At 41.3% G+C, this 15,303-nt stretch overlaps 1 protein-coding gene across 1 annotated transcript in view; it reads left to right on the forward strand.

Annotated features, from left to right (window-relative positions):
* The first annotated feature begins 5,750 nt into the window (after positions 1–5,750).
* The window catches only part of LOC122550322 (gap junction delta-2 protein), a 12,102-nt gene continuing 2,549 nt past the window's right edge, over positions 5,751–15,303 (forward strand). Inside the window, exon 1 of the mRNA XM_043691047.1 lies at positions 5,751–5,781. The gene's annotated coding sequence lies outside the window, so the exon portion shown is untranslated. The remainder of the gene's footprint in view (positions 5,782–15,303) is intronic.

Genomic DNA, 15,303 nt, shown 5'->3' on the forward strand with positions numbered 1-15,303 from the left:
TAAGGTGGGTGAGCTTGCAGCATGGGTTGGTCCCTGGAATTTCGATGTTGTAGCCATTTCAGAGATATGGGTAGACCACGGGCGGGAGTGGTTATTACAGTTTCTGGGATTTAGATATTTCAGTAAGAACAGAGAAAACGGTTAAAGAGCGCAGGAGGGTGGGGGGGTTCAGATACCTGGATAATTGGGGCTCTTTCTGGCGTAGGTGTGACCTCTACAAACAGGATGGTCTTCACCTGAACCAGAGGGGCACCAATATCCTGGGGGGAAATTTGCTAATGCTCTTAAACTAATTCAGCAGAGGGATGGGAACCCAAATTGTAGTTCGAGCAGGAAGTTGAGAGTAGTGAAGTCAGAACTAAGATTTCAAGAATGCAAGAAGGCACTGGTAGGCAAGAAGTTGGTTGAAGTGTGTCTACTTCAACGCCAGGAGCATCCAAAATAAGGTGGGTGAGCTTGCAGCATGGGTTGGTTCCTGGAATTTCGATGTTGTGGCCATTTCAGAGATATGGGTAGACCACGGATGGGAGTGGTTATTACAGTTTCTGGGATTTAATTTTTCAGTAAGAAAAGAGCGGGTGGAGTGGCACTGTTCGTCAAGGACAGTAGTACGGTTGCAGAAAGGACGTTTGAGGACTTGTCTACTGAGGTAGTATGGGCTGAGATTAGAAACAGGAAAGGAGAGGTTACCCTGTTGGGAGTTTTCTATAGGCCTCCGAGTAGTTCCAGCGATGTAGATGATAGGAGCATGAGTGACAAGAGTAGTTGTTATGAGAGAATTAACTTTCCAAATATTGAATAGGAGTGCTATAGTTCAAGTACTTTAGATAGGTCAGTTTTTGTCCAATGTGTGCAGGAGATTTTCCTGACACAGTATGTAGACAGGCCAACAAGGGGCGAAGCCACATTAAATTTGGCACTGGGAAATGAACCTGACCACGTGTTAGACTTGGAGGGAGGTGAACACTTTGGTGATAGTGACCACGATGCACTTATGTTTACTTTAGTGATGGGGAGGGATAGGTATATACCGCAGGACAGAAGTTATAGCTGGGAGAAAAGCAATTACGATGTGATTAGGCAAGATTTAGGATGCATAGGATGGGGAAGGAAACTGCAGGGGATGGGCACAATTGAAATATAGAACTTATTCAAGGACCAACTATTTCGATCAGGCAGGAAGGAAGTTGCCGAGCGCGGGAACTGTGGTTTACTAAGGAAGTTGAATCTCTTGTCAAGAGAAAGAAGAAGGCTTATGTTAGGATGAGATGCGATGGCTCAGTCAGGGCACTTGAGAGTTACAAGTTAGCCAGGAAGGACTAAAGAGAGAGCTAAGAAGAGCCAGGAGGGACATGAGAAGTCATTGGCAGATAGGATAAAGGAAAACCCTAAAGCTTTCTATAGGTATATCAGGAATAAAAGAAAGAAGGGCCAATCAAGCATAATAATGGAAAGTTGTGCATGGAGCCAGAGGAGATGGGGAAGTGCTAAATGAATACTTTTCATCAGTATTTACACTAGAAAAAAACAATGTGGTCAATGAGAATACTGAGATACAGGCTACTAGATTAGATGGGATTGAGGTGCATAAGGAGGAGGTGTTAGCAATTATAGAGTCATAGAGTCATAGAGATGTACAGCACGGAAACAGACTCTTCGGTCCAACTTGTCCATGCTGACCAGATATTTAATCTAGATAACCTAATCTAGTCTCACCTGCCAGCACCTGGCCCACATCCCTCTAATATAAAAACAGATTACTGCGGATGCTGGAGTCTGAAACCAAAAGAGAAAATGCTGGAAAACCTTAGCAGGTCTGGCAGCATGTGTAAGGAAAGAAAAGAGCTGACATTTTGAGTCAAACTGACCCTTTGTCAAAGCTGAGCTTTGGTTTCACATCCCTTCCTATTCATATACCCATCCAGATGCCTTTCAAATTATGTAATTGTACCATCACTTCCTCTGGCAGCTCATTCCATACACACACACCACCCTCTGTGTAAAAAATTGCCCCTTAGGTCCCTTTTATATCTTTCCCCTCTCCCCCTAAACATATGCCCTTTCGTGCTGAACTCCCCCACACCAGGGAAAAGACTTTGTCTATTTACTCTATCCATGCCCCTCATGATTTAGTAAACCTCTAAGAGATCACCCCTCAGCCTTTGACGTTCCAGGGAAAACAGCCCCAGCCTATTCAGCCTCTCCCTATAGCTCAAATCCTCCAACCCTGGCAACATCCTTGTAAATCTTTTCTGAATCCTTTCAAGTTTCACAACATCCTTCCGAAAGGAAGGAGACCAGAATTGCACACAATATTCCAAAGGTGGCCTAACCAATGTCCTATACAGCCGCAACATGACCTCCCAACTCTTATACTCAATGCTCTGATCAATAAAAGAAAGCATACTAAATGCCTTCTTCACTGTCCTAACTACCTGCGACTCTACTTTCAAGGAGATGTGAACCTGCACTCCAAAGTCTCTTTGTTCAGCAACACTCCCCAGGACCTTACCAATACGTGTACCATTATAAGTCCTGATAAAATTGCTTTCCCAAAATGCAGCACCTCGCACTTATTTGAATTAAACTCCATCTGCCCATTGGCCCATCTAGTCAAGATCATGTTGTAATCTGAGCTCACCTTCTTCGCTGTCCACTACACCTCCAATTTTGGTGTCATCTGCAAATGTACTAACTATACCTCCTATGTTTAGATCCAAATCATTTATATAAATGATGAAAAGTAGTGGACCCAGCACTGATCCTTGTGGCACTTCACTGGTCACAGGTTTCCAGTCTGAAAAACAACTCTCCATCACCACCCTCTGTCATCCACCTTTGAGCCAGTTCTGTATCCAAATGACCAGTTCTAGAAAGTGTAAAAATAGATAAGTCCCTGGGCTGGGTGCAATTTATCCTGGGATTCTCTGGGAAGCCAGGGAGGAGATTGTTGAGCTTTTGGCTTTGATCTTTATATTGCCTTTGTCTACAGTAATAGTGTCAGAAGATTGAAGGATACTAAATGTTGTTCCCTTATTCAAGAAGGGGAATAGAGCCAACCTTGGAAATTTTAGACCTGTGAGCCTTACTTCGGTTGTGGGTAAAGTGTTGGAAAGGGTTATAAGTGATAGGATTTAGAATCACCGAGAAAGGAATACTTTGATTAGGGATAGTCAACACGGTTTTGTGAAGGGTAGGTCGTGCCTCACAAACCTTATTGAATTCTTTGAGATGGTGTCCAAACAGGTCGATGAGGATAAAGCAGTTGATGTGGTGTATATGGATTTTAATAAGGCGTTTGCCATGTTAGGCTATTGCACACAGAGACATAGGATTGAGGGTGATTTAGAGGTTTGAATCAGTAATTGGCTAGCTGAAAGAAGACTGAGGGTAATGGTTAATGGGAAATATTCATCCTGGAGTTCAGTTACACGTGGATCTGTTTTGGGTCCACTGTTGTTTGTCATTTATATAAATGACCTGGATGAGGGCATAGAAGGACAGGTTTGTAAATTTGCGGATGACACTAAGGTTGGTAGAGTTGTGGATAGTGACGAAGAATGTTGTCAGTTACAGGGAGACATAGATGAGATGCAGAGCTGGGCTGAGAGGTAGCAAATGGAATTTAATGTGGAAAAGTGTGAGGTGATTCACTTTGGAAGGAGTGACAGGAACGCAGTGTATTGGGCTGATGGTAAGATCCTTGGTAATGTAGATGAGCAGAGAGATCTTGGTGTCCAGGTACATAGATCCTTGAATGTTGCCACCCAGGCTGATAGGGTTGTTAAGAAGGTATATGGTGTGTTAGCTTTTATTGGTAGAGGGATTGAGTTTCGGAACCGTGAGATCATGCTGCAGCTGTACAAAACTCTGGTGTAGCCAAATTTGGAGTATTGCATATAGTTCTGGTCACTGCATTATAGGAAGGATGTGGAAGCTTTGGAAAGAGTTCAGAGGGGATTTACTAGGATGTTGCCTGGTCTGGAGGGAAAGTCTTACAAGGAAAGGCTGAGGAACTTGAAACTGTTTTCATTCAAGAGAAGAAGGTTGAGAGATGACTTGAGACATATAAAATAATCAGAGGATTAGGTAGGTTGGACAGTGAGAGCCTTTTTCCTCAGATGGCGATGGCTAGCACGAGGGGACATAGAATAAAATTGAGGAATGATAGATATAGGACAGATGTCAGAGGTAGTTTCTTTACTCAGAGAGTAGTACGGGCATGGAATGCATTGCCTTCAACAGTAATAGACTCACCAATTTTAAGGGCATTTAAATGGTCATTGGTTAGGCATATGGACGAGACTGGAATAGTGTAGGTTCGATGGGCTTCAGATTGGTTTCACAGGTCAGTGCAACATTGAGGGCTGAAGGGCCTGTACTGCACTGTAATATTGGAGCAGGATTACTTCTGGTTCTGATTTGAATGTTTGTCTGTATCCATGAGAAGCAATCGGAATGTTAGAATTCCTGGACCAAAATAAAAGGCCAAAACAAAAGGCCAAAAGGCCAAACAAAATGCATCGATAATGGACTTGTTGACTGATTGCTGCTATCAATCTCCGACAATTAGTCTACAACAGCCACAACCATTAGGTGAGGATAATTTACAGTATCAGAAAGCTTGGGGATTGGTCCACAATCACCTTCTTTTCCTAAGTAAGCTACACTGACCCACAGGCAGAGGTGGGTACTGCAGATGCTGGAGATTAGAGTCAAGATTAGAGTGGCGATGGGAAAGCACAGCAGGTCAGGCAGCATCCGAGGAGCAGGAAAAATTGACGTTTCGGGCAAAAGCCCTTCATCAGGAAACCTGATCAGGAATTCCTGATGAAGGGCTTTTGCCTGAAACGTCGATTTTCCTCCTCCTCAGATGCTGCCTGGCCTGCTGTGCTTTTCCAGCACCATTCTAATCTACACTGACCCACATGTGATGTTTTAAATCCACTGCATCCCAAAATACTGCTTTGTGGAAGATATAAGGGTAGCCTCTAGCCTGAAGTATAATTGGCATTGGTCGCAAAGAAATCGGGTGGTCAGACCTTTTGGGATCATTTCCAAAGACATCACTGTTAGTAGACCCCAGTTGGTAAACAAAGACAAGTTCCATAGCTAATTAAACCTGCCCTCTTTATTCATAAATTTCACCCTCTACCTTCGATACTTATTTAAATAAATCAAACAAGACTTCACTCCACTGGATTCTGCTCCTTCTGAAACGGTGGGAGCTAAGATCATTCCTGACTATGCGACGGTCAAAGGGAACACCCTAGTGATTCGACCTAACTTCGCAGCTTCTATTATTTTCCCGAAATGGCTTGCACCAAAATATCTGGGATCTGTCAGGATGCTGGAATGCCTTTGGTCGGTAAGAATAGCCCTCAGTGGGAGTGATGCACGGAGACTCTATTGTCTGTGCAGTTGTCACGGGGGGAGAGAGTTGATGAACAGTCACAGCCAGCGAGGTGAGAGCCTCTGAAGTGAACAGCTAACTTTCCGGAGACCCGCATCAGGGACAACAACTGTGTAATCTTTACATTTCATGCTGAGGGAATCATTTCAATAATAACAACTTTTAATTGCTTAATTATTATGCTAATATTCAGAGTCCTACCTTTATTATAATCTACTTTTTCTTTCAGCGTTTTGACATTATTTTGACTGGAAAGATTATTTTGACTGGTCTTCGTCTTGGAGGCGCCTCTGCTTCTTTTGAGATGGGGAGGTTGAACAGTCTGAATTTAGTGACTCTCGCCCTCAACTACAACCTTACAATAATCGGTGAGTGAGATATATGAGTGAATGCTAGAAAATTGATGAAACTGTCTCCTGTCTTACAATCATGTGTTGTGACTGTTGAACGTACAGATAAAACATTCCTGAGACAATCCCTCCAATAATTTCAAATATAGCTTGGTGGTCATCGCACCTTCACGTTTATTATGTTGAAAGTACAACAAAGTGTTCTATGTACGAATAAAGAACAGTCGAAAGTCCGTTTAGCAGTACAATGTATTCAGCTGTTGGAACTAATTATGTAGAAAGTATACAACTCTTAGGCAAGTGCTAGCATTTTATAATAAATATATGCAGTACCTGTACAAACTTTTGAATTTTGTGTCCCTTTTTCTGAATATATTTTACTACTCTCCACCTCCCAAAATTTTCCATGTCTCTGGTTTGGCAATTCCTCTTTAGTGCAAAATTCAAAAGTTTGAGCTGAAAATGTATCCAAAGTTGTGCCATGTTGAAATTAAAATGTACTTGAATATTTTACCAAACTCAAAATAAACAACTTAATCTAAAATGGACATCAATCTGTGTGAACAACTGAAGTCCAGGAAAACACCTATTCCTTCCTGTAGTGTGAACATTTAAGTTTGGACTTATTTAGCCATCATTCATGCAGAGGAAATTTGGAAACCTTTAGCTGGTGCAGCTTTCCAATTTTTGATGTGGTTTCTGCTAATGCCAGAAAAATCCATTCAAAAGGAACAGAAAACCAAGTCTCAGTCAGTACATGCAAAAAAAACCCACCCAAAATGCAATTAAAAGAGCAGAAAGATGAATATTTCTATCTAAACCTGAAGTGTTGATTATAATGTTGAGACAATCCCTCCTCTAACTGAGAATAAAGCATAGTTGGAAGATGGGAAACATTTGAGATTTGAGCTATGACCCGTTTTATTTATGAGATTTCATTGGACAAAAGGTTTAATGGACAATCACCAAAGATCAATGAGACTTTAATCTGAGAGCATAATGAATATTTTTCAGGCTGGAAGAAGATTTGTAATGGGTCGTATTGGGACCCTTTATTTTCCAAATTTATATTAATGGTTTAGAACTTGGAGTCCAGGAGAAAATTTCAAAGTTTGAAGATGGTACAAATCTGAACACACAGCAAACTGTGAGGAGCTCAGAAATTCAAAAGGCCATTGACAAATTGATGGAGTGGGCAGATAAGTGGCAAAAGAAGATCAGTGTGGATACATGTGAGGTTATGCATTTTGATAGAAAATTACGCAAAGACATTTTAAAATACACTTTTGCTCCAAAGGTATTAGTCGAAATGGTGTGCAGGAGCAGAAGGGTGTCAGAATTATGTGCATAAGTCATAAGGCAGGGCAGGTGGAGAGAATGGTTCATAAAGCATTCAGATTCCTCGGCTTTTTTTGGTAGGGACATAGGTACAAGCACAAGGAGGTGATGCTGAACTGTACAAGACAATAGATAGACCTCAGCTGCCGTATTGTGAACAGTTCTGGGGGTCATGTTTTGGAGAGATGTGAACTCAATAGACAGAAGGCAAGAGAGTTTTATCAGAATGGTTCCGGGGTCAAGAACCTCAGTATGAAGATAGATTGGTGAATCTGTGACTGTTTTCCTTGGAGGGAAAAAGACGAGGAGGAAATTTGATCAAAGTTTTCAAATTATCAGAGGCCTGGACAGAATCAACAAACTGTTCCCACTTGTAAACAGATTAAGAAGGAGAAGGTACAGATTTAAAGTGATTTTCAATCCAAGTAAATGTGATGTGAAAAGAAACTTATTCACGCAACAAGCGATTCGGGTCTGGAATGCATGGTGGAGGCTGGTTCAATCAAAGTATTTAAAGGTGCATTAGTTTATTATTTAAAATAGAAATATTGTGCAGGGTTATAGAGAAAAGATGAGAGAATAATACATAACTGTGATTCTCATTCAGAGAGTTTGTGTCGACATAATGTGCCAAATAGCTTTCTGATTCTATTGTAGTTGTGAAGGTAACTCAAATATGCCCAAAATTCTCTGACATTTTAACCAATTGATTTGTTTCTGATCGGATTGAGTATCTCTGTGTGCAAGTGGAAAAGAAATTCTGGGACCCCCTCTGTCTTTTTATGTTCCTCTTCTCTATCTCCAGCTTTCATACTCACTGGTTGCTTCTGTATATCTGTGTTATCTCACTCCACTCAATCACATGCATATTTAAAGTTGAATAAAGTATGAAGTAGTGTTACTCATGCCTCTGCCACCTACTATCTCAACATAACTTGTGTGTCATGGAACCTAATGGAAATTTATAACCCCTGAGCCAATTATTTTTTACCCTCAGGATGTGAACAGAGAGAGAGTCATTGTCATAGAGTCATAGAGATGTACAGCATGGGACCAGACCCTTCGGTCCAACCCGTCCATGCCGACCAGATATCCCAACCCAATCTAGTCCCACCTGCCAGCACCCGACCCATATCCCTCCAAACCCTTCCTATTCATATACCCATCCAAATGCCCCTTAAATGTTGCAATTGTACTAGCCTCCACCACTTTCTCTGGCAGCTTATTCCATACCTGTACCACCCTCTACATGAAAAAGTTGCCCCTTAGGTCCCTTTTATATCTTTCCCCTCTCACCCTAAACCTATGCCCTCTAGTTTTGGACTCCCCAATCCCAGGGAAAAGACTTTGCCTATTTACCCTATCCATGGCCCTCATAATTTTGTAAACCTCTAGAGAGACACATCGAGAAGCACCAATAGGAAGCAGGATGTGTGATATTAGCGTGTCTGCAGTAAAATTAAAGCATATAGGATTGGGGCTAATGTATTGAGAGGGATAGATAAATGGTTAGCTGACAGGAAATAAAGCATAGGAATAAATGAGTCTTTTTCTGAATGGCAGGCAGTGATTAGTGGGGTATCACATTAGATGAAATAGAGTCACAGGTAGACAGGATGGTGAATAAGGTTTGGTATGCTTGCTTTTATTGTGCAGTGCTTCGAGTATTAGGAGGTCATGTTGTCGCTGTACTGGACATTAGTTTGGCCACTTTTGGGGTATGTATTCAATTCTGTTCTCCCTGCTATAGGAAAGATCTGTGAAACTTGAAAGGGTACACAAAGGTTTACAAGGATTTTGCCAGGTTTGGAGGGTTTGAGCGGTAGGGAGAGTCTGAAAGGCTGGGGCTATTTTTCCTGGAGTGTCAGAGGCTGAGGGGTGACCTTTATAGAAGTTTATGAAATCATGGGGTCATGGATAGAGTGAATAATCAAGGTATTTTCCCCAGGGTAGCGAAGTCCAAAACTAGAGGGCATAGGTTTAAGTGAGAGGGGAAAGATTTAAAAGGGACATAAGGGGTAATTTTTTTCAGAGGGTGGTGTGTGCATTGAATGAGCTGCCAGAGGAAGTGATGGAGTTTGGTTCAATTATAACATTTAAAAGGCACCTGGATGGGTACATGATTAGGAAGGGTTTTGAGGAATGTGGGCCAAATGCTGGCAAATGGGACTAAATTAAATTAGGATAGCTGGCCGGTATGGACGAGTTGGACCAATGGGTCTATTTCTGTGCTGTACATCTCTATGACTCTATGAAGGAACTAAATGTAATATTTCAAAATTTGCAGATGACACAAAGCTGGATGTGAGGGTGAGCTGTGAGGACAATGCAGAGATGTTGCAGTGTGATTTAGATAGGTTGAACGGGTGGACAAATACATAACAGATGCAGATTAATGTGGATAAATGTGAGGTTATGCACAGGTGCAACAAGCAATAAAGAAGGCAAACTGTACGTTGGCCTTTACAGCAAGAGGATTTGAATCCAGAAATAAGGACGGCTTGCTGCAAATATACAAGGCACTGGTGAAGCCACATCTGGAATATTTTGCGCAGTTTTGGTCTCATTATCTGAGGGAGAATGGTTTTGCTATAGGATGAGTGCAATGAAGGTTTACCAAGTTGATTCCTGGGATGGCACAACTGATGTTATGAGGAGAGATTGAGTCAGTTAGGTTGTATTCACTGGAGTTCAAAAATATGAGTGGGGATCTCATACAAACCTAATTCTAATAAGACTAAACACATTAGATGCAGGAAGGATGTACCTGGTGGTCACAACCAGGGGTCATAGTTGAAGGACAAAGAGGAAACAATTTAGGACTGAGATGAGGAGAAATTTCTTCACCCAGACAGTGGTGAACCTGTGGAATTCACTCACAGAAAGTGGCTGCAGACAAATCATTATGTGTTTTCAAGAAGGAGATAGATAAAGTTCTTTTGTTTAAAGAAATCCAGGGATATGGGTAGATGATGGGATTAGGGTATTGAGCTCAATGATCAGTCATGCTCATATTGAATGGTGGAGCAGGCTTGAGAGTTTGAATAGCCTACTCTTCTTCCTATCTTCTGTGTTACTATCTAACAGATCCCTCCTATCGTAAATTCAGTTAGAACAAAATCTTCCTCCTCAAAATAAATACTTTTTCTGAACAAAATAAAACTGTCCTTACTTCATTTCATATTAGTCTGAGCCTGAACCCAAGCTGTCATTCCATGTCCATGTCCATATACATGTCCATATCCATGACCATATCCATGTCCATATCTATGCCCATGTCTATATCCATGTCCATATCCACATCCATGACCATATCCATGTTCAGTGGACCAGACTGTATCCTTTTACTGATGCCCAAAGCCTCAGTGCAAACATTCACAAAGTCCAAGTCTCTAATCCCAATTTGAGATGGTTTTATTGAAGGAGAAGATTACAATAACACTGGGAGTGGTATAAAGATGGGAATGCTGTCATACGTCGGTGCACACTTGGACCATTTAAAGTTTGGACATTTCAGAAATCTCATGAAAACCACAATAATTACATATTTGGCTCTAATTCAGCCATGAAAGTTTGGCTAAATCACCTTTTTCGAAGTTAATGCTGGCCCTTGGAAGCAATATCAATAGCAAAAATAAGATTCTATTTTATAGCTAGCTTGACTTCACACTAAGATAAGATACCCACTCTTATTTAAAAGTAATCCTATTTAGTTGCCAGCTTGTACAGTTGATATAGTCCTGCAAATACCAACCCTAAGCGATCTCTCCTAGAACTGATAATTCCATTTAACCTCCCCAGTCTTTCCCAAAAGCTGCTGTCATCAGCTCAACTTGTGAGAAAGCAAGGTTCACACCCAAAATGTCAAGTTGGAATTGCAATACCATGGAAAGAAGCAAATTACATCTTCTTTCAAGAAAAGACCTTGACAGTGTTGACTGGAACAAAAAGTTGGTGGGAAAAACATTAACTAAATGGGTTACCTTCAAAGAGTAAATGATTTTGGTCCAGTCAAATGGGAATTGTTAAACAAACAAATCTAGTGCTCCCAGGATGACAAAAGAGATAGACATTAAGAAGAGAAAGTCTGCTTCTGACAGGTGTCAGGTAGAAAATGAAACAGAGAATCAAGAAGAATATAGAAATATTTCAGAGGTGAAATTGTAAATAAGAGAAGCAAAGAGAAACAATGATAAAAGACTGGCAACCAACATGAAGGGCTGTGTGGAAGGTTTCTATAGGCATATAAATAGTTGAAGAGTGGTTAAAGGACTGATTATGAATCAAAAAGGGGATTTAAATTTGGAGTCAGGGGACGAGCTTAGATGTTAAATTAATACATTGCATCTGTCCTTACCAAAGAAGGAGATGCTACCTAGGTGACAGAGGAGAGATCTCAGTCACTACAAGGGCTCAAAATTTGATCAGGCAGAAGTGTTGGATAGACCTTTGGTACTTAAAGTTGACAAGGCACCAAGACCAGTTGAGATTAATCCAAGCATTTTGAAGGAAGTGAAGGCATAAAGTATAGGGGCACTGGCCATCATCACTCAGTCTTCCTTGGACTTGCCAGAACACTGAAAAATAGCAAATATTCTGGCCTTGTTTGAGAAGATAGTCCAGGCAATTATAGAACAGTTGGCGAAAGTTCAGTGGTGGGGAAGTTTCGAGCGATTAATTTTCAGATTAGAATTATGAGTCAAATGGAAAAAGGTGTGTTGATTAGGAAACATCAGCTTGGATTTTTAATGGGGAAATCATGTTTAATTAACTTGCTGGAATTTTTTTGAAGGGGAATCAGAAAGGCTTGATGAAGGTAATGCTGCTTATGTCTTATGCATGGACTTTCAGAAGGTATTTGATGTAGTGCCACACAGCAGTGAGGAAAGTTATAGGACATGGAATAAAAGAGTCAGTGATAATGTGAATACAACATTGACTGAGTGATAGGAAACAGACAATAAAGATTGAAGGAGATTTTTCAGGTTGAAGGAAGGTTTGCAGTGGTGTTCCCAAGATGATGGTATTAGGATCCTCTTTTTTATATATATATTTTAATTTTGTTGATTTTGATGTATAGGGAAAAATTTCAAAGTTTGCAGATGATGCAAACCTCAGTTATGAGGATAGAGTGAAGGATTTGGAACCACTCTCCTCAGAGAAATGAAATCAGAAGAGAGTTTTAAAAGTCATGAGTGGGCTGGATAGAGGAGACAGGGAGAAATTGTTCTCAATTGTAAAAGGGACAAGAATGAGAGGCCATAAATTTGTAGTGATTTGTATAAATTGTAAGGGTGATATAAGAAAAAAAACATTTGCACATAGTGAGTAGTTAGAGTGTGGAATGCACTGTTCTGAAAGTGTGGTGGAGGCAGAAGTATTTGAGGCATTCAAAAAGGCATTGAGTGGTTATGTGGATCAAAATAATGTGCAAGGATATGGAGAGAATACAGGAGATTGGCATAATGTAATGATGCTCATTTGTAGGGCCAATGCAGACACAATGGGCTGAATGGCCTTCTTGTGCATCATAAGATTTCTGTGATTCTGTGGTAAAGGAATTGCTGATGGCACATTGAAGTGTTACTTAGAACTGAGAGAGCCCAGATGAGATTCAGTTTGTACCATAGGTAGGAGTTGCAACATAGCTTCTTCTGTGGAAGCCATAGCAAAGTTTGAGGAAATGACAGCAAGCATGGCTGTAATATTGTACTCATAATGGCTGATCTGGGAGTACTGTCTGCAAAATCAGGTGTGAGAAAGCTCTTTTCAAAATTTTGCAACATTCAACAGATAATCCAACATCGGAAATTATGCAAAAACAAGAAGAACACTAATCATGTGCGCTTCTTCACTATTCCCACTTTCTCCCCAAACTATTTGGTCCTTCTAGCCCTCGGAACTATAACTAACTCCTTCTTGAAAGCATTCAATATCTTGACATCATTCTGTAGCATCCAAGATCCATTTAGCTGCATTGTAGAGACGTAGGGAATGAGCCAGTTCTCCATCCCGTCCAGCAATTGTAGAATGAAGACAGATTTGGGCTTGGGAATGCATTGAAAATTTAGTAGCTACTGTGCCCAATAATCCACATCTACAGGAAACAGGGAATACTTGAAACCTCTGGATGTGCAGAAAGCCTTTGAGCTTGGTACTCACCATGTGATATCAGAACAATCCAGCTTTATTTATAAGAATGCAGTTTAACTGAAGGGTTGCTAGGAGTAGGTATGTATTGTAAAGACTTTCTTGATATCTGGGAGTACTTATGTGTAATAGTCACAAAAATAAGTGGGAGTAGTAGAGTACCACAGTATATAGAAGGAACATTCTTAACAGCTGAATAAACATCTGAAGCACCAAAATAAGGGAACTCACACAAAACCTAAATGTCAAGCTATGGAATAGACAGAGGAACTTTGGCCTCCACAAGCATAGAAACATAGAAGGTAGGAACAGGAGTTGGCCATTCGACCCCTCGAGCCTGCTCCCCCGTTCAGTATGATCATGGCTGATCGTCGAGCTCAAGGCCCTGAACCTGCTCTTCCCCCATGTCTCTTGATCCCTTTCGCTGCAAGAGCCATATCTACCTTTCTCTTGAAAACACTGAATGATTTGTCCTCAGCCACATTCTATGATCGTGGTTTCCACAGGCTCTCCACTCTCAAGCTTGCTTGGTTTACTTTCTCAGATGCACTTTGATAGTTTGTAACCTACTTAAATACATTCCCAAATAGTGTTTGGGAACCTTGACATTACATTCTCTTCACAATGGACAGGGTAGACTCTGGAGCTGGGTGGAGGGCATGCGGTTTATAAGGTGAATGTGTGGAATGTGACCACGACCCACTGTGCACTCACCTTTGCCCTTTCTGTGCTGTCAGAAGACCATTGAGTCAGACAACATGATTGTGTGTGAGGAAACGGTGTTTGAATGAGTTGAACTTTCAGCCCAGACTTTACCCTGCCATGGACAGGGGGAAGGGCACTTGTTAACATACTTATAAAAGGCTTTTTTAAAATAAAAGGTAAGTGACTTTTTCATTATTCCATGTGGATCCAGGGGAGCGGCAGCTTCCTTCCTCTCACCATGAGACTCACCAGATTTACAAGGAACCCCATGGTCTCTCTGAATCTCCCCCAGGTCCCCCAGTTGCAAACTTTCTCACACTGAATTTCAGCGAAACCTCTCCCACAACTGACAGGCACCAACCCAAAGATTTATAGCTTCTGTTGTCTGCTGCTTGTATTGCCTTCTACTCTCCAGCCAGCTTCTTATTTGATCAGCTATAGTGCATAGCAGGAGAATGGAGCTATGAGATGTCTTGGTGTCAGGACCTCTGTGTCTCCAGGCTTGCTGGGTTCTTAGGTTGTTTCTTACCTCACTTCGTTCTGTGCCATCTCCACCTCCCCATAAACATTCTGACCCCTTACCTCACGTGACCCGAATATAAAATGTTGCACTTGCTTTTAAAATATTTGAACATTTGCCGCTGAAAATTGATCAGAGGTTTTTTGGGCCGGATCTTTTTTCAATTCCAAGCCAACTTTCTGACAAAACAGAGAACAAAAATGGCTCATTACCTGCAAGCATTTGGGAAAAGTCTGAGTTTGCAAAAGGCACTATTTAATTGCAAGTTCTTTCTTGTAATAAGCCATAAATCCGAAGCTGTTTTATTTTCCAATGCCGCACCAGATGTGGTTGCTGAGTTTTTGTGTGCCTCCAAATCAAGAATAGTGAGCATTTCACTGAGAACGTATTGAATTTTAACTCATTGAAGGAAGGTATTCAGCCCATTGTGCTTGTTCTAGCTCTTTGAAACAGCTATCCAAATGGCATCTATCAACTTATAACCCACTTAGAGTCATAGAGTCATAGAGATATGTAGCATGGAAACAGACCCTTCGGTCCAACTCATCCATACCGACCAGATATCCCAACCCAATCTTGTCCCACCTGCCAGCACCCGGCCCATATCCCTCCAAACCCTTCCTATTCATATACCCTTCCAAATGCCTCTTAAATGTTGCAATTGTACCAGCTTCCACCCATCCTCTGGCAGCTCATTCCATACACATACCACCCCCTGTGTGAAAAAGTTGCCCCTTAGGTCTCTTTTATATCTTGCCCCTCTCACCCTAAACCTATGCCCTCTAGTTCTGGACTCCCCAACCCCAGGGAAAAGACTTTGCCTATTT

The sequence above is a fragment of the Chiloscyllium plagiosum genome, chromosome 5 (genome assembly GCF_004010195.1).
Source record: "Chiloscyllium plagiosum isolate BGI_BamShark_2017 chromosome 5, ASM401019v2, whole genome shotgun sequence".
NCBI classification, from domain to species: Eukaryota; Metazoa; Chordata; class Chondrichthyes; order Orectolobiformes; family Hemiscylliidae; genus Chiloscyllium; species Chiloscyllium plagiosum.